Source organism: Corapipo altera, unplaced genomic scaffold (assembly GCF_003945725.1).
Source record: "Corapipo altera isolate COAL_440 unplaced genomic scaffold, ASM394572v1 0, whole genome shotgun sequence".
NCBI classification, from domain to species: Eukaryota; Metazoa; Chordata; class Aves; order Passeriformes; family Pipridae; genus Corapipo; species Corapipo altera.
In genome coordinates this window covers 82946791-82966167 of record NW_020884872.1, presented here as the reverse complement: position 1 = coordinate 82966167, position 19377 = coordinate 82946791, and the positions used below count along the sequence as shown (strand labels likewise).

At 35.6% G+C, this 19377-nt stretch overlaps 1 protein-coding gene across 8 annotated transcripts in view; it reads right to left on the bottom strand.

Annotated features, from left to right (window-relative positions):
• GRM5 (glutamate metabotropic receptor 5) overlaps positions 1 to 19377 on the bottom strand; it is a 239810-nt gene that overhangs the window by 66181 nt on the left and 154252 nt on the right. The gene's annotated exons all lie outside the window — the stretch shown is intronic.

The window sequence follows — 19377 nt, the reverse complement described above, 5'->3', positions numbered from 1 at the left end:
GAAGCAAATTTTGAATAGGCTGACCCTGCTCAAGCAGAAGCACTTGCACAGGGCTCAGAGACAGCATTTTTTACATCTGAAGCTGTAAATCCTCCTTGCAGACATGAGTAATGAAGCTGGGCAGAGCATCATGCAGATCCAGGTGTTGCTCCTGTTTCTTGGTTGCTTGAGCTGGAGCGTTATGGGGTTGTATGATACTGTACTGCACACAGAATTTTAATGCCCTTCTGTTAACCTTTCAGCTTGAAATACTCTGACCACTAGAAGACAGAAGTGACTGAAAACCTAATTGAAAAAAAGTCACAAAATTCTCAGGGTAATTCCCCTTTACCCAGTCTCACAATGGATTTTCTTGGAAGTAGTGACTTTCATGAAGTTTCACTCAACTCCATTAAAAAAAAAAGAGCATTGCAGATTTCTGCTGTTTTATCATGAACATGATATTTAAGTTTTTTAAAAGCTCCAAGTATTACAGTTAAAGACTTGTAGAAAAATCTCAGATTGACCTCTAAAAATTCTCTGATGTTAATGACTATAGAGGCTACTCTTAAATCCTAAAAGTAGAATAACTAAAGGTTGAAAAGTAAACTTAATCTGTCTTATTTTAAAACTTCATTGTTTGTTTAAAGCTACTCCTATTTTAAGTTAGTCATACTGTAAGTGATGTAGGTGACCTTTATCTGTGTGGATCTGTTGTTCTATTTTGATCATTTGCTGCCTCTCTTAAAATTTTCTTCTGTACTACAGAGCAGGCAGGAATCCTACGGCAGTCACTTGGTCCCCAGCATATTCCCTGTGCTCTGCACTCAGCTGTCCTCACACAGTGCAAAAATTAAGACATCAGAGAGTGACTCCTGCACAGACACTATTTTGTTGAAGCCTGGACTCTTGACTTTGTCTTCTTAGCACAGCTGCAATATCAGTAAATAGCAGTTACACCAAGGGGGAAAATAATATCCAATGTCTGGATTGAAAATGAAGGAACTATCAAACATGTTTCAGATTTCAAATGCATTGATTTACTCCACACAGAAAAGTAAAATATACATTCATAAAAAGAGAAAGATGAGCATTGCTGTTCAGCTTGAATACAGCCCTTGGAAAATTTGACTTCAAGCTTAGGGGTGAACACAAGTGTTAGTGTTCCCAATCACACTCAAGAGACTCAGTCATGCAAATGCACCCCACCTTCCACCAGGACTATTTATTGGACAGATCCACTAATGGACTGTTTTGTGATAAAAGCCAGAGAAGGTGTTTGAAATTTATGAGTGATTTAACCTTTTCTTTAAAACACTCATCTTAATCTTCGACAACTTTTTAAGCAGTTTTATCCACCCTTGTAAAACCTGACAAATTCTTGAATACAGTAAGTGATAGGTTTTCTGTAGTGTGGGATTTTTTTTTTATTTTTTTTTTTTTAAACTGGGTAGAATTTCAGTATCCCAGATTTAGGAGTTGTCTCATAAGAAACTTAGAAAAAAAAGCCTGTTCTCTTATAATTAATTTCTTTATCCTTTTCAAAGGAACAGTTTTGTAGATCTAATCCAACTGGGTGCTATAAAATTTATATTATTACTTTATGAATAGTTATCTTCTCTAAGAAGATACCATTTTATAACTTTAAATTATTAAAAAAGATGAAAATGACAACTTCATCTTACATAACCCTTCTTCTGAACTTTATTGCTGGAGAGCTTCTTAATTCAACAGAGTTGCTTCTCATTCAAATAAGTATTTCAGCTTAGCTTCTTGGGCAAAAGGCATATTATATAAAACATGTACTCAATGTCTGTATTGTAGAGACAACAACGTAGAGATAACAAAGCCTCAGATGGAGAATGGGTAAATGCAAATGCTAAACTACTATCTAAAGGTTGGTGAAAGTGGAATAGGTACACAGGCTAGAATGAATATAGAAAAGCACAAATACTGTGTGTGATATTTAAATTCTGCACCCACAGTAACAGCACTTACAGGATGTTGGATGACATAGATATATTTGGAAGAGTAAACCTGTGACATTCTCTGAAGTCATTGAGGGGTGTGAAGAGGAGGGAGAAGGTGACAGAGAGGGAAATACCTGCTTACTTTCATAGTCCTGCCTCTCACTCCTTAGACCTTATTTCTACTCCTAATGGCTTAATTTTACTGTAGGAGCTGGTGATAACTTTGTACTCCACTGGTTGTTGCATTATGAAAGGTTCAAAATGGTATTCACTACCACTAAAATCTACTTACTCAACTGAAGAAAGATGCTCTGGCAGCAGAAATTGGCTGTGACAAAGAAATCTGAATGAAGCCCAGTTTAATCTCTACTTTTACCTACTGAAGTGTCAATGTGCGCTACTGCAGTGCAGGACTGTGTGCTAGTGAGAGAAATGGTTGTTTATGTTAGCAGTGGGATGTACAGGATATTTAGATGAGTAAGTGGTTAAGAATAGCTTCCTCACAAGTAGTAAAGCAAGTCCAGGGAAACAGTATTCCAGTAAGAATCTTGAAAGAGTCCAAACAGATTAAAGAGGACATGAATATCCTTAACAGATAACCACACAAGTTGAGGTTTTCTCCCTTACATGGGCACTGTGTTTCTAATTTTATTCTGCTCTATGTGAATATGATCATTAGAAATAGGTGTTGCTTCTTAGCCAATGGGAAGGTGTCATAGAATCAGAGAATATACTGAGTTGGAAGGGACCCACAAGGATTAATGAGTCCAACTCCCGGCCCTGCACAGGACCATCCTCAAGAGTCCCATCATGTGCCTGACAGTATCATGTGCCTGACAGTATCATCCAAATGCTTCTTGAACTCTGTCAGTCTTGGTGCTGTGACCACTTCCCTGGGGAGCCTGTTCCAGTGCTCAACCACTTCTCTGTGAAGAACCATTTTCTAATATCCAACTTAAATCTCCTCTGACACGTATTCAGGCCTTGGGTCCTGTCACTGGTCACCACAGAGAAGAGGTCAGTGCCTGCTCCTTGTCTTCCTTCACAAGGATGTTGTAGACTGCAATGAGGTCTCCCCTCAGTCTCCTCCTCTCCAGGATGAACAGATCAAGAGACCTCAGCCGCTCCTCACACGGGTTCCCCTCAAGGCCCTTCATCATCTTCATTACCCTTCTTTGGATGTTCTTTAATAGCTTAATATCTTTCCTATATTGTGGTGCCCAAAACTCCACACAATATTCAAGGTGAGGCTGCACCAGTGCAGAGCAGATTGGGACAATCCCCTCCCTCGACTGCTTGGCAATGCTTTGCCTGATGCCCCCAGGACATGGTTGGCCCTCCTGGCTGCCAGGGTACTGCTGACCGATATTCAACTTGACATTGACCAGGACTACTTTCCAGCATCTCATTTCCCAGTCTGTACATACACCAAAGGTTGCATCTCAGATGTAGAATCCAGCACTTTACCTTGCTGAACGTCATATGTTTGGTTATTGCCCAGTCCCCTAGTTTGTCGAGGTCTCTGCAGGGACTCCGTGCCTTAGAGGGAATTAACAGCTCCTCCCAGTTTTTTGTCATCTACAAACTTGCTTAGTATCCCTTCCAGTCCTGCATCCAGGTCATTTAGGACCATGTTGAAGAGCACAGGGCCTAAGATGTCCTTAAAGTGACATCTTAAAGGACTTAGAGTTGCAGATGAAGAAACCTTGCTGTGAAAGAAAGAAGTAGTTGCACAGCTGCAGCGCCAAAAGTAAAGGTCCCTTGCCGAGACATTTGTCAGGTATACATAGAACTTCAGAGATCTCATTCATCAGCTTGCCAGGCTAGAAAGTTGTCAACAAGGTTAAGAGGACTATGGTATGTTCAGGTCTGACTGCTCTTAGTATTACACCAGCATTAAACAAAGTGAGGAATTGTTTTTCAGGATCATGAAATGTTTCCCCCATATCCAATATTTCCTTGTTTATATTCTTGCCCATCAGACTAATGTCTAGTGCATTTTCCTTAGAGACTGGTGGTGTGATACAGGAAAAAAAACATACTGTATAAAATAAAATATATATAAATATTAATGATACTTCTAAAAAAAAAAAAAAAAAAAAAAAAAAAAAAATACAATTTAAATTACTTATTGTGCCCCAAAGAAAATAATCACAGAAGGAAAATAAAGGTAAAAGTTGCTTTTACTGCTGCAATAAAAGTAAGAGACGAACCTGAAATAGCAGGGCCATTATCATTATGTTTTTTACATATCATCAGATTTCTTTGCAAATGTATATTGCTACAGCTACCAGTTTTTTAAGGATATACCAGAGTGATGGAGATTTCAGTTTAAAAATATCCTTCAGCAAACAGAGGGGAAGAGGTCTGTTCCTTGTTAAAGGTCTGTTTAGTTTACTTGCAGTAAGTCACAATGCAGTTGTATATTATAGTAAGATTCCAATAAATGACATTACAGAGGTACCAATATTTACAAAATTTATTATTGAATAAGTATAAACACGATAAAATAATTCAGTCTCTTAGATAATTACTATATATACAGTTACAAAAGGAAAGGCTACTTGTTAGTGACAGAGATAAAAAGTCAACCAAAAACAGTGAAGAGGATCTAGAAAACAGGCTTGATTGAATTAGCTGAAGATTTATAGCCTAAAGAATCAAATAGAATACCAGGGGAGAGATGTGATATCTGTCTTCAAGTACTTAAAAAGTGACAGCAAAAGGTTCATAATTTGTTTTTTGTGTTGAAGTAAGCACTCTGGGCTTAAACTGAAAAGAAAAAGACTCATTTTAGACTCGAGGAAAGTTTCCTTGCAATAAAAAATAGCTTAGAGACTTTTAAGGGTGTCAGAGAATTAGATAGGAAAGCATCTGTCTGATATAAATGTCTCTGCTTTGGTGAAGAGAGAACAGTAGGCTACTTAACCTCTTGACATCCATTCTGCCCTGCATATGCATTAGCTTGTATTGAGATTTGGTATATTTCTTGGAATGATGATTCTATGAAACCCATAAGATTAGAGAAAATATGTGAAGAATTAAAATAATACCCCACACAGCTTTCCCAGATTCTCCTGTTTTATCTTGTTATTGTATTCTTTCTCTTTCTGCAGTTGCTATGTGAAGCAACAAATAAGAGAAATTAATTTAAGATAAATCATGTGTTTGACTATACACATAGCTATGTGTGTATTCCAGTTTTGCAGTCGGAGTATACAGGAAAGAAAATGAAACTTTTATCTCTCTTTTTTGGGTGAAAGGAAGGGGTTTAGGTCTATCCCCAAATAACACTATCTCTCAGTCTAATTAAGATAATCCTTCGTGGTTTTAAAACAGAAAACAGATTTCATATTCCCTAATTTAAACATATTTGTCAACAGTCTGAAATAAGCACAAGTTTGGCAGTTTAAGGCCACTTGTTCAGTTCTGAATATCCAGAGCATTAATTCCATATTATTGTCCCTATACGACTTGTTACTTTCGTAGTCCAAATCACCTTGGGCATGGGAACTGAAACTCTAATACCAATTAGTTAATGATAAGACATCAGATTTGAATGACAGCAAAGTGACTGCAGAAGTTGACATGTCTACACACTAAATGGACACAGACTTTACTTTTAATTGTTACAAGTCTTCTATGTTGTTTAAGACATTACTTAAATCTCAGCTATGGGGTTCAGATTTTTTTTTATAATATTGACTTCAGTGAATATTTTCAGATTCTTGAGAAGCCTTCCAAGGAAGTAGGGAAATTCTGCCATTTTTTAAGTCCAGTTGGACTAAAAAGTTTCAAAGAAGAAAATCCTATGCTGATAAAGGGGTTAAATAGATACTGTAATCAATTATTTTTCCATTCAGTACCACAACATCCTTCAAGGACAGCTTCAGATTTAAGTATTCCTGAACAGTGCCACTGCTTATTATGTTTATGTTGTTCATGTAGTATCCTGACAGAGTTGGAACTTTATTTTCTGAAAGTCAAGTGTATAGAAAATGACACAAAACCCATGATTTGAAGACTGTTAAGTATAATCTGCTTTAAAATTTAGCAAGACCATATGTTGGATAATAAAAAGGAGCAGAAGAACCAGGTACACTGTGCAAATTGGCAGTCCCTGAAATTATCGCAACTCTTTTCAGTCACTATTATGGGAAAATTTGACCATCAATTTATTTTAACTAATAAATTAAGAAACAGTGAATTGTGAATATGAATTTTTGGCCATTGGCGATATTTTTGTTAGTTGCTCACTTCAAAAGAAGTTAAGCATTGATAAGTTATCAAGGTATTAGGTATATACTATCAAGATCTATCAGGTATTATTAAGAATATACCATCAAATTATCAAAGTTTTTTGGAAATACAAAGAGTACATTTTCTTCCTTCTATACACATATTAAGTGTGTATACTCCTTAAAAGGTGTGCAGTTGTGGTAGTTTAGTTTAGGCTTTCCTTGGTGACCAGTTTGTAACCAAGGAAGTGTCCAGATTTACCTGATATTCCCTACGATTTTTACGTAAGCCAGAGTATAAGAAGAAAGGAGGAGAGGCCTTTGGCGGCCTTGGAGGTGCAGGTTTCCCTGCTGTTGAGTCTGTTGTGTTGGGGAGAGAGTCCTGGTAAGGCCTTGCTGACCTTGGGAGACACGGGTTGCTGGCGGTTGTTCCAGTGCGACTTTCTGTTGTCTCAAGGAGAGTAGTAAGATATTCTTTTGCTAATTGTTTTAGTTGCTAGATCTTGGGCTATTGATTTTATTTTGGCTTTGTTCTTTTTTTTTCCTCCCCCTTTCCCTTTCCCTTTTCCTTCTGAAATTGTATATCTATTTCAATTGTATATAACTGTAATATAAGTGTAAATATATTTATATATATTTCTTTAGCTGTCTCTCTTGTTTCGGTTCTCTTGTTTTTTTTTCTCTTCTCCCTGAGGTTTGAGGAGGAGGGGGATGCTTCTTGTGGTAAAGTTTGGAGACTTGGCAGGGAGCCAGCTTCAAACCATATCAGCAGTATTAAGAATTTATTTGGATTGTTTAAATAAAAAATGACAATAAAATGGTAAAGAGAGAATGTATATATTTTAAACTGGTCTTGTGCACAAATTTCGTCATGACATAAATAACAGAATGATTTCCATACAGAGCCACCTGACATACCCAAAATAATTTCTATGCTATGTATGCTGATAATGTATATTTACTGAAAATTATTTGAATGTTTTTTTTTCTCCACTTCATTAAAATGTGTCGGATGTATTTTTTAGAGTAAAAAGGTACATGTTGTCTCTGACACACCCAAATCCCACTAAGTGCCACAGTTTATGGTTTTAGAGCTAGGACTCCTTTTGACATCACTTAATAACCACTTCAATGATACAATTTGAGTTTCCTTGCCTAGGATGGTGGATTTGTCTCCTCTAGTCTGCTGCCGGTCCTGTGTGGCAGAAGGGAGCAGAGGGAGATCTAATGCTAAACCAACTGCAACTGTAGTCTGGTGGACATTCAAAACATCAACTGGAAGAGATGTTCCTGCAGCAACTCCTCCCCATTTCATATATTTTCTCTACAGCTAAGATGATACTGTGTCTTTTTACATCAATGGGATAGAGCATAGGAAGCTAGAGGGACGTCTACTCATTTGGTCCATTAACTAACTCACTATACTGAAAGAAACTTTCCAATTATTGGCTCTGGACAAACAATGTGAAATGTGGTGAGTCAGTTACAGTTAGCTGAGGAATGCAGCTTTTGGATTCCTGTGAAAACTGCCTGGAACATCTAACACACATTTTCAAACCCCCTGTTTCTAAGATTAGACAAAATAGTAAGAGACACATGTATACAACAAAAATAGACTCCCTTTTGTAAACAGTTCCACTTATTTTCTGCATTGAAAATGTGTCAATGTCTTGGAATCAATTGAGCAGATTTCTTTTTCTCTGAAGTCTGTCCCCCTTCAAGCTATAGCTAAAGCTATTACAGTTAATGACTGCATTCATTAGGCTGTGGAATGGTCTTTTTTTTGTTATGCAAAAATGTGTTTACAGGCCACATAATGATGGTGGAAACTGCTGTTCTGCCCATATGTAATTACTCTCCTGCCAAAAATCTGACCTATAGCATTTGAGAATGTATTCTCCACCTGTGTAGGAGTTTGCTATCTGAGTGGCAGTCTTTAATTTTCATTTCATTGCATTTATCTGCTCTTTCAAGGTTTCTTTTTCCTATATCTTAAAAACTCTAAAAATAATAAAGAGTCCTCATGCTCTTCTCAAGGCTCTACTAGTCTTGAAAAGGTAAATTTGTTTGGTTAATACTGAGAAGAGGATGGAATTGCTTTTGGTGAGCAGCTGTAAATTGTTGCATGTAGATGAGTTCATTTTATGATAACTGTATATGCAATGAATTCTTATTTTGCTGCCTACCTTTTTTTAGATTGCAATTCCTCATATTTTTTTCACTTTTCATGCATATTATAAGGATAAACGAATTTAAGGGTAATTCAAAGGAAAGAAGCGACCTGATTATTTTTAGGCAGTATGACACACTGTTTTTACAAGATGATATCTAGAAGTAGCTATGTAGTGAATTTGGTAGGTACCTTACACAGGGGATTACTGGTATTAGTTACTTACAAAGTATCCAAACTTCCGCCAGCTAAGAAAGGTTGTGATGGCAACTTGAGAGTTCGGTAGTCTATAGCAACACCTAATTTGCATGAAAACAGAGAGAGGTTTACAGCTGTCTGCATCTGTAGTTCAGAGCTGAAACGTAATTCGGCCTAACTGTAGTCCAGTCTACAACAAAATACAGTTTCCAATGTGTGATTCCTCTTTCTTCATGCAAGCTGTCATAGTTGATCAACCTAACTGAAGTTATATCCATACATACAAATTTTATGGCGTGCCCTAAATTGAAGAGAAATTTGCCTGAATATTACCCCTGAAAACACCAAGGATATTCAGCTTGTGCAGTATGTTCTCTTGATTCTGAAAAATTCTTTAGTGAGGAGAAAGAAAATATTTGACATATTACCAAGAACAAAGGCATTTTGGATGCCTAGACAACTTTATAAAGACTTAGAGTTGTTTTTTTGTAGATAAAATGTAAATTTCTGCTACAATTTAAGCCCCTTAATTTTTTTTTAAGCCCTTTACTTTTTTACTATGCTTGCTCTTGATCAATTATTTGTAAGGACTTTGAGGTTTGTCTAGACTAAATAAGCTCAGTTTTATCCAACTTTCCTTTGAAGAGCTGTTTTCTAAATTTGCAGTCATTCTGGGTGTGATTCTTCCTGCAAGTATCCAGCTGGTCCTTGTCTCTGCAGATTCAGTGCTATCTCAGAATGCTCTGATAATGCTGACAGTGTCAAGGATGTGACTTGGGAGCTGCTCTCAGTGCACACAAAAATGAGAGCTCTGTGGGCTAAAGATGGGAGGGTAGTTATGGAGTGTCCTGTTGTGATCCATATAGGCATAGGGATGTCCTGTCCAGAGCTGGGAACTCAAGTTTGTCCACATTCCCACACATTGTCCACGTTCCCACACTGAAGTCAGCAGGCAGTTCCCATACTGTCCCCAGTCTCCTCCCTGCAGCTACCAGAAGAAACTGATAATCCTTTAATAAGGGGTGAGGAGGGAGGAGAAAGAAAGCTTTTCATGACAACATATCACTAAAAGAGGAGTAGGAAGCATTTTTCTTCAGGTTTCTCATTAAGTAAAGATGGCCAAAAGAGAGACAGAAACTAAAGGAAGGCATGTGTGCTATAGGAAAACCTAAAATATATTTGGAAATTGGCCGTCAGACATGAGGACTGCTTCCATCATTGCTTTGTTACAGGATAAAAAGATTACTTCATATCCTCAAACTATATATTTCAAATATGGCAGCAGCTTTTCTTTTCAACAATATTAATGGTGTTGAGTCATATTTATAATTCACTCTAAGCTCCTCAAATTGCAAACTTCTCATAATGACAGCCTAAAAGCCACCAGTTACATAATGTCAGCAAAAGCAGAAAAACAGGAAAGGAAAAAATGATTCGTGTCCAAAACATTGCAATTGCCTATATATTTTTATTGTGAAAATAGTGATTTTTATCTTCCCCAAAATGCCTGACTCCGGTATAGCTTCTCAGGCACTAAAAAGTAGTCTCCAATGCTATGTAATCTTATGTAATCTAACTAAGTCTATATAAGCAAATACCAAAAAAAGTCATGAACAGAAATCAGGTCTTGGCAGAAATGATAAGCAAATACCCACTGTCTGGAAATGCTGTCAAAAAGCTACTTTATGTATATCTTATGTGCCTGAAATGGAAACGTCTCTGGGATGACCCTGAATGCAAGAAGATTCTCTGTGCTACAGCAGTACACATATATAAACCAATGCTGTATTTCTACTTATAATTGCTTGCATTAATTCAGAGGATTTTTCATTGTATCAAGACCACCAGGAGAAAAATAGCTTATTCTGAATCAGAATCATTAAGTCATTTTCTTAGGATAATGATTTACTGAGGCTGCCAGTGGAATGATTCTCCATTAGACATCTAGGCACCACTTTTATGGATATGCAACAATAATCTTTAAGACAAATACAAACATAATTATATGAATGAACAGATAGCTGTGGTAGCCTTACTAGTTTAAAAATATTTCAGAAATGGGCAAAAAAACTGGCTTAAGTAAAATCATTCACTTATTTGACAGAAAATGTAACACACAAACACCTGTACCCACATATATGTATGTATCTATATTTGTATATATGCAAATATCTTTATTTTCTATGGCTACATGTTTACACCATTTTTAGCCTGAAAAAACTAGCACGCAATAGAGAATCTCTCATATCTGTATACCATCTATTATGTACTTGTAACATGTTTGTGAAGTTATTAAACTTGTTATATCACTATGAAATAGTGACATAACATTTGAGATGTTGCATCTTATTGTTTCTGTAGAAAAATACCTTTAGTAATAAATAATATACTATTGTATAAACACAAAACAGTATAAGTAAATCACTACAAATTAACATATCTAGGTATTCTTAGGTATAAACAATAAACAAAGTGAGTTAAAAAGACAGCAAAAAAATAAATTTAAAGAAGCATAAGTATGTGTCATATTTCAGTAGTAACTCTTAATAGCAATGCATATGTTTACACTAAACCTTATTTGGAGGGAATTTGGTAATGACTAATCCGAAACTTTGGGATGAATCTTTGAATTTGAACATGGAATAAAAATGTACGGATAATATCTTAACAATGTTATTTGTATTTTAGCACCTATTTTAAAACCATGCATACCCAGAAAGGTTCCCTTTGTCTAATAGCGCAGAGGTAAGCAGACTATTACTTTTTCAAAAGTCTTAAATCTCCAGACTTCAGTGTATGCTGTAGTAAATGTAGAGTGACTAATATAAAATTTGTAGTTGTACAATGGATAACAAATTCTGGTGCGTGAAGGTTTTAAAATAACAGATGTTATGTAGTACTTTTTTCAGAGAAAAAATAAGTCATTTGAAGCCCATAAATGCAGTAATTAGCACATGGTTAATTTATCAAAAATACAAAGTAATTAATATTCACAGTCCCCAGGGAATCAGTAATTTCAGTAATATTTTTAATATCTTATTCAGCAAAAGAAACCAAGCCAGACCTAGAATAATAATACAAACAGGATATATACACTGAAATTCTCCCCCTGCTGAAATCAGCTGAAGTTTTATCATAGACATTAGTCAGGACTGCCTTGTACTCAGATCAAGATATATCCCTCTAACTAATTCAGTGCCTGCCTTCAGACAATATAAAGTGGAATGGATAGCTCATCCCTTGCACTCACATTGGTATTATCCGTGAATATACACAGAATTGAATTACAGAACAGCTTTATAAGCCCTTCATCTTTTAAAGCTCAATTCAGAATAGTTTGAGTGTCGTAAGCTATAAACATAACGTTCTTTTGGTCAACTGTTTGAGGAGGTCAACACTCACTTTTATGACTGTCAGAGAAAGGGTATCACTAGAAAGTCATCATTGTCATGAGGGGAAGAAATTGTTCCAAAGACCTTGCAATCTAGCTGTTTCTCACTCTACAGCATTCAAAGACAGCTTCTTCTTGAAAACAGTGTGTCATATTTAACGTGCTTACATGACAGAGCTAATATACAATGTGTACATGACAAGATTTGAGAAGCCTGGACTAAAGGATTCTTTACTGCAATGACAAATCACAAATCTCTTGCAAGAATCAGGTCTACACAAGAATATATTCACATCTTGGTGGAAAAAAGTAATGTGAAAACAAAGCGTAATTTCCTTTGCCCTATTTCTTTGAGAAACCTGGTCTCTGAACAACTTGATCTATTGGAAGGTGTCCCTTCTCATGTCAGTATAGTTGAGACTTTAAGGTCCTTTCCAATCATTCTATGGTTCTATGATTTCTTTTGCTCATGAAGCTTCTATTTCTCAATTCCACAGACTCAGAACCATAATTTTCAAAAAAGAATACATGTCTATGCACTCAAGTCATTTTGTATCATCTACTTGAGTTGCCCAGGGCTTGGAGTTAGACATTTTAGGTAAGTGACCATAACTCCTACAGTGAGACATTACCTTGATTTCTTTGTCACCATCCACATAAACATGATAGAACTTGCTTTACTCTGCCCAAACCAAAGCTCATCAAACCCAGTAATCTCTCCCTAATGGTGTTCAGTAAAAAAAATTTGTATGCAGCTGAGTCCCAAAGCAGAATTTGAATGACTTTAGCAACTCACATGTTCTACCATATTAATGGGAGAGGATTTATTTATTCAGCAACATAAAGCAATAGAAGTCTGATTTGAAGTGGTCTTTAGGCATAAGGGATAATTTCAATTTGGGTGAAGTTAAGACTGTAAGGAGTATAGGAAACCTTAAAAATTCACAGTCAGTGGCTTCTTAGCATCTCCTGGTGTTTTGGTATGTCATAAAAAAGTCACTTCTCTCAGCATAAATATTGCTAAGATTTTTTCAAGCTGCGATGACCCATTTGGAGGAGGAACTTTTAAAAATAATGTGAGAGAATTCGCAAATATGAAGACCATTAGATCAGGACCATTAAATTTTGCCTAGTTTCTCTGCATAAGTGGGCCTGATTTTCACTGAGCAGCACTTTTATGGCTCCTTTATTTGTACTGAGTCGACAGAGAATTGCCTCAACAAATATAGAATGAATCTGTACCCTAAGTGTGTAATTGCCTTCTGCATTATAAATTTGCTTAAAAATACAAGTAACCAATGTGTAAAGTTGAAAACAAATGCCATTCAGAATACACTTGAGAGAAAAATCATAAAAATGTGATGGTATGATCACACTTTAAGTAAAAATGTGTCATTTAACATGTATTTGTATCTAACTGTAAGTCTACAAAGAAGAAAGGATTAGGATATACTTTTAACCTGTTTTGGTGAAACTACTAAAAGCAATGCCTATACTCACACAGAGCCCTTAAGTCATTGTAATTAGGCTTTAGGTTTCAGAACTGTGGCTATAGTTACCACCAGTGAATCCTGCAAGTGAACGTCTCTGCAAACACAGTCTATCACTAAAACTACAAATTAATTGGCAAATATTAAGATCTTTCTTTTGTATTTTTGGCTTTAAATCTATTAGAAAAAGCTTTGAAAATAAATTACTGTTCATGGCCCATAAAAAAAACAATAGTATGTAGGAGTTGTCTAAAAAGCTTAAATATCTATTCTGTAGTACAATGACACAATAGGTCATTTGACGAGCTATTTCTAAAATTGTATTGTAAAATACATTCCAAAAGTAACTTAGATCACATGGATGACATAAATTTAGGAAATAGGGATGCAAAATCAATACCTGATTCTTTCTGTAAAAAAATTATAACTTCATGAAGCACACGCTCATCTATCTTTCAATTATATTTCACAGAGGTTGTTTGATAACTGACATTTGAGAAGTACTAATTAATATTTCAAAGTGATATGCAAGACATAGGGCAAGGTGATATGATTCCATCTGGAATTTTTTGTTGCTTTCCTTGATGCATCCAGGGCTTTCATGTCCTAAACCACTGATAAATTATGCTAATAGAGATAGCCTATCATGATTTTTCAGTTCCTACCTAGCAAGACCTTTCTCTCTTTGTGACAGTTGGGTAAGTGAAAGGTCTCCAAATAAAATGGCAAAATATGTTGCTCACATATGATAATATATTTTCTAACTATTCCTCCGTAAATAGCACAATAATTGTTGGGATAGATCCCTTATTTAAAATGTTATTTACACATTTCCATTTAATATACTTTCATTTGGGTTTTTACTAAAGTCAAGGACAAGTCTCTTGATGATTTCAACTGTTTGTCACTAACTTCGTGGGCAACACAAACATTGTTTATTGCTGGGAGTAGCTTAATGTATTTACTTGTAACATTGTATTTGAGCCAAATCCTAATACAAATATTCCACATACTAGAAAATCGGTTTCACATTTATGGATGGAGAGTATATTTTTCAGAAATTTGGTTGGTCTCATGAAAAGAGAGCAACACCACCTTAATAACACAGCTTCATTTTATATATGTTAAAGTTTTAGTGCCATAATTTTGTTCCTTACTTTTAGTTCAGCGGCTAGAATATTGTAGATGTTTCATAAAATTTTAGGGGAACATTTCTTTAATATTACAAATACTGAAGAAATAGATCTGACTGTCAAACAACAAAAAAGTAATCTTTCAAAACAAGACACAATATAATATGCTGAATCCATATGTATGTTTGCAAGCAACAGTTTACAACTAAGAAAATGTAAATATAAATGGAAATATTAGATTCAAAATGAGATCTATGCCAAAGGAGATCACTAAGCCACGTTGAATATTTGAATGTACTTTCTTGAATCAAAAAATGTCAATAGATAATCTTCTGTTTCCCTTGCATAAAAGAGATATTGATTGAGTGCACAGACTTACTCTCCTAACTAGGAGAAGCATGAGTAAAGTTAAAGTGAGAAGTGACTACGAGAAGGCTTAATATTAGGAAGGTTATAGTGCCTAAGTGAGTTTGGAGTACCAAACCAAATAAATGCAAGGGGAGCTTTTAATATGACAGCAAGTCTCAATAGCAGCTTTTCTCAGCATGAGTTATGTAATTTTAAAAATGTGATAATAGATTGGTAGAAGTCCTGTTTTAAATAGAATTGTGCTAAGGAAAAAAAAATAAAGAACTTCTTAAAAGAGTTTATTTTTCTTGTTCTGTTTTAAGACCTTTTCTGCCATGAACTAACCTTAAATCGCTTGGAGACTGCAGAAGTACCTAACAATAATAAATCAATGGACATACCTGACCTTCTCAAAGAAAGCTCACAAGAACTTTTCAAAAATGCACCACAGTGCACCATAGTCCAATATGAACTGTTTCAGAGACTTCAAAAAGAGAAGAGGAAAGGAAGTAATTTGAAGAAACATTTAAAAGTTTAGTATAAAGAACCTTCATGCCAATTTTATTTCATTTTCATTTCAAAGTCTTTTGGAATATTTTTCTGGTCCATTTAATCCCAATCAATTTGCAACAAAGCTGTTGCGGTTCTTCTTACCAGATAACCCTTTCAGCAAAACTGGCTGACAGTACCAAACCTAGATACTCAAAATACTTTTACTGACCTTTTGAAGGCAACTCTGTAATAATTAAATAAAACCTGATTATTTCTGCTATTTTATTATTTTATTATTTTTAAATCTATGTAATTTAAAGTAAGGTCACAGTACTTACATTGACTTCTTTTTTTATTCTGTTTTAAAGACTGTCTTGTTTATTACTAACAAACCAGAATATATTCACTTATTTTCATTTGTCAGTCTCAGGTAAAAGTCTGAGCACCTCAACAAAGGGTACCAAAGTTTCATTGGATGTTGATTCTTAGTCCCTATTTTATTCATCATCCTGGTATGAATATTTGTTTATACTATTTAATAAAATTAAGCAAATATCCATCATCATGCTCTTTTGGCATTCCTTTTCCTGTAAGCAACATACTGATATAGGTTTTTAATAAAACCATGCCTGAATCAATTAATTAATTGAAAGCGTCAATGGACATGACTAAACAGTTTGGTAGTTAGACTATTAAGCTGGGAAATAGAATCATTTAAGTTGGAAAAAACCTCTAAGGTCATTGAGTCCAATCATTAACCTAGCACCGCCAAGTCCACCACTAAACCATGTCCCTAAGTGTCACAGGAACATTTAGATGATTTCTACACAGTCGAACAGAAGTACTGAGGAGATGGAAAGATAAGCAGCCTGGAATAACTTCTAAGGAACTTACTGACAGCTCAGTTCAATTTCTATCCTGACTGTACAGAGAGATGAACCTGAACACACTTCTCAGGAAGGTGAGCATGATGGAGGGATGTGCAACCACAGTCTCATGATTGCTGGTTTGTTACAGGTGAAATGACTGTGACATTCTACTACAAATTATTGTTTAGCCTATTTCTCCAGAGATGTAAGTCTCTCACTATTAAGCTATTGAACCATGTATGCCTTCCCCCTTGGCAATATCTTACGAATTTTACCAATGGCCTACATGAATCAAATACTGCTGACCCATAGCGACCTCAAGGACATGAATTTTGAACAAACATTGTGAAAGTCAGCTGTCGGAGAGAGGAAAGGAGGAATTTGTTCTGAATGTACTCTACAAGGAAACACCATTGGCGCTGACGTGCTTACGCAGTTTGTGGGTTGCTAGTTACCCAAAGCTTACCACCATGTCTGCTGACACTTGCCCAGCCAAGAATACATATTCATAGGAAAAACATCTTCTCAGAGATATAAATCTAACAATTACTGTATTTTTTGTGTTGGGGTGGTTTTGGTTTGCTTGTGGCTGCAACAGAATCAGGAAAGGCAAGAGGTAAATACTATTTGAATAAATAAATAAAGCTCAGCTTGAAAACATACTGTGTTTGAAAAGATAGCAGTACATAGTAGGGGCAGAACTGCAGTTCATGTGTTGCAGATGGTTGGTGTATGGACTGCAGAGTACTCAGTCATGCGGGGTGACTGTTTGTTGGAAACACAGCTACTTCATACTCTGAGACAGAACTGTCAGAAATGGCCTAAAGTGAACTACAATTTGGTCAATCTAGTTGTGACACATGAGGAAAAAGTAGGTCTACATGGCAAATATGGAGAGCAAAAGCAAAGCGTGTGTCTCTGCCCACAGCAGGGGGTTGGAACTAGATGATCTTGAAGGTTCCTTCCAACCCAAACCGTTCAATGATTCCATGATTCTATGAATGTTGATGTGAGAAAACGGCAATAACTTTGGGTGGGAACATACTAGCAAAACACAATTTTCCTTACATGAGTAGGTCGCATACTGCATTACTGCTCATTTTTTTTCCCTTAACCTTGAGCAAGAATTGATATTGTAGTAAGTACTATGGCATGAGAAAATATAAAATAAAGGTACAATTAATACTGCGACAAACAGAAAGCAAGTCATTGCTGATGTAGAATCTTTCAGGAAAGAATTGAGTGATATTCTGAAGCCAGTTTTACTTTGATTCCTTTGCAGTGTTTACACAGATTGAGTGTGTAAATTTCTATAATCTGGGAGGAAATACCCAAATGCATGATGCTATCAATGATAAAGTGCCATCAAAACAGAGGTCTGAAGAGGCATTGTGCAGATGGCTCCACCTAATGTTCAGGTCAGTGATATCATTAAGAAGAAATGACTCTCTTCCTACAGGTTACACAATTATTTGGTGGTTCCTCCCTGCCGCCCCCCCCATTTCTGATAATAAAACAGAGTATCCATAAGGCTGTAGTAGTTTAGGGTTTTGCAACTGATTGTCTAACCACACAGCATTTGTGTAATGAGGTGTGTGAACTATAACATTGATGAAACAAAAATAAAGCAACCTGTGCTGGTTATTTCATAGTTCTCAAAAGTTTTGAAACTTGTAAATATTCCTATGCTTGATGCTAAAACAGGATTATTTTACCATTGTATTTTTGTGACATTTGTGGTTTTTATTTCGAACTCATGTTCTTAAATTCTCTGCTATGCTGTGGACCATCCAATCTTACACAGATTTGGAAGAATGAGATTTGAATTAGTTTTAGTGCGATAATATGTTTCATATCTTAAATTAGAAAGGCAATTAGTGATAGTAGTGATCAGAGTACACTTGGGATTTGGGAGCTTAATACTGAATGCTTTGTGGGTTAAGAACCTAAGACTCATGCTTGTCTGTATTTGTCACACATCTATATATATTTATCTATATTCTTATAATTGTTTGAACCACTTGAATAGCTCATAAAATAGGAAATGAAGAAGAGATTTGGAGACATGAAAAGACAAAACTGCCTTAACCAACACCTTCATGAAAAAAAAAAGAGAAATCAGAAGCACTTTTCTTGTAAGAACTTGTTTCAAAACAGACTCAGCAGTCAGGGTCTGACATAGCTAAAGATTTCTTTCATTTTGATCTTTTATAGCCCAGACTGTCTTCTAAAGGTTTGTCAAAAGGATTGTAAAGGAAATTTAAGTACTTTGTGAGTACAACTCAGAAAGACTTCTAAAAGAAAAGCACTACCTTATCCAAGGTGCCTATATTAGTCACAGAAAGTTTGAATGAGAAGAGTTTTTGAAATAGCTGGGTGTTACTCTGAAATCAAGGTGCCTATGTGAGAATTAGAGAATAAGAATTAAAAAACCCTCATGAGTTAAATAAACATAGTTTCTCAAAATATACATATAACTATAATTCATAGAAAAATACACTTCCTAATCCTATGAAATTAATAAGAAAAAAAAATACAAAATTTTCATACTCAGTGCAATTAAAAGTACCAAAGGTTTTATTGGTTTTAAATTATAAAACTAAAAAGAATTTTAATAGTAAAAAAAGGAGGAGGTGGAGGGAAAGACATGAAAACACATGAATAGATGTTATTTTCCTAATCTAAAGCAGTGGTTCCCAAACCATGAAGCATGAACCCAGTACATGGACACAACTGAAACTAATAAATTCTCCTGATGTACACTCTGTCAGTAGGATCTATTCTGGTTGGGATGAAATCTGGTTTATAAAAACTGGGCGTTATTGATTCAGAACATTGCATATACAACATCCCCATGTTACTCAGAAAGCTGTACTTAGTTTGGCTATAGTATTTATATTCTCTGGTTAAAATAACTAAAAGTTAAGTTAACCAAGAAACTTCTGGCAACAAAATAAAACATAAGACTTTGATCACAGTTGGTGTGGTAGGGCAAAGACAGAGGACATGGGGAATGTGGGATGTTTTATCTTGTTTCTCTTTTGTTCATGGTTTTCTTGGTGTTTTCCAACAGATTGCTGTCAACCATCTTGGAACACT